This window comes from Nanorana parkeri, unplaced genomic scaffold (assembly GCF_000935625.1).
Source record: "Nanorana parkeri isolate BGI_ZX_2015 unplaced genomic scaffold, ASM93562v1 scaffold2013, whole genome shotgun sequence".
In the NCBI taxonomy this organism is placed as follows: Eukaryota; Metazoa; Chordata; class Amphibia; order Anura; family Dicroglossidae; genus Nanorana; species Nanorana parkeri.
Window position 1 is genome coordinate 86325 of NW_017308281.1, and position 1339 is coordinate 87663.

General features: G+C 46.1%; 1 protein-coding gene across 1 annotated transcript in view; it reads left to right on the forward strand.

Annotated features, from left to right (window-relative positions):
- The window catches only part of LOC108800400 (transcription factor Sox-6-like), a 128839-nt gene that overhangs the window by 48254 nt on the left and 79246 nt on the right, over positions 1-1339 (forward strand). The window lies entirely within an intron of this gene.

The following is a 1339-nucleotide window of genomic DNA, read 5'->3' on the forward strand; positions in this document are numbered from 1 at the left end:
TATCTTTCCATGATCGCCATGGCAGAGTTCCCGGCTCCGCCCACCTGCTGCGTTATTACCGGACCCCCCAACCTACGTATCGGGTATTGATCACTTCGTAGACAATGCAGCTTCCCGGACGCACCGGACAACAGGAAGTGCTCGCCAACCAAATCTGCTCTCCCGGAAACGACTTCCTTCTACGGGGGGGCAAATGAACCGGAATCAATCAGCACTCGGTAAAACATTTCGAACAATCGGACAGATCGCCATACATGCTGCAATAATTATAACGGACGTTTCGGGGGCCACGCAGGGATCAGGGCAACGATGTAACGCATGAGCTACGAGGAGAAGTGTCCATGCCACACCCCATGCGACGGACCCGGACAACCTGTGAATGTGCAACTAACGTAAACTGCCGGCGCAATGTAACTACCCGACATAAAGAATAAATCTGGATACAACGCGTCCACATGCAGAATATCCAGAAACATGTCACTTGTATGGCCTCACTCACAGTGCCGCGCGTACATGCGCCCGTACATGCGCATTGTACCATATGCGACCTACGCAAATAAATGGCTCCATGCACACAGCCGTATATTTGCGCAGCGTATATATATGCGCGAAAACAGAATGGAACAGAGATGCGTCCGGGCAGCGTATTTCTGCGCATATACGCGCGTACAGCACATAAAAAATTCCATTACGAGTGATGCATTCTGGGATTGCATGTAGTGCACGCATAGACGCAATATACAATGTTGCTTGCGTCGTGTGTGAATGAGGCCTATGTCTGAGATCCAGGAAAATAATTCCGCTTCTGCCGCCCCGATTTCCCTTCCTCATGGAGATTGAACATTGTTCTCAGATAATTGAACGATCGCCTCGCATCGCGCCCGACCGACCGACCACCGCCATCCCGCCGACCAGATACATCGTCACCGCGCAGGACTGATAATAACTTCGCGGATTCCGCGTCGGCACTTTTTTTTTTTTTCCATCTTCAAATCTATTAATTTTCTTATCGGTAATTCTTCCTAATGAGTTTTCAGGTGTTAAATAAAACATTGCGACGCGAGGACATGGACGCCGGCGTTAAAATTTAAAGCGTTTCTCTTTTTTTTTTGCCTGGGTGTTATTAATGCATTGACTGTGAAATAAAGCGCTGTTGTAATCAATAAAATAAGACGAAATCTGCTTTTATGCGTTCCCCTGACGATAAGTATAAGCTGGAAACGCATTGATGTGGAAGAGGATTAATGCAGCAAAATGACATCAATTATTAAAAGGAGGTTTTTTTTTTTTTTTTGATTTTTTTTCTTTTTGATTTTTTTTTCAAACCAACAAATTCTGA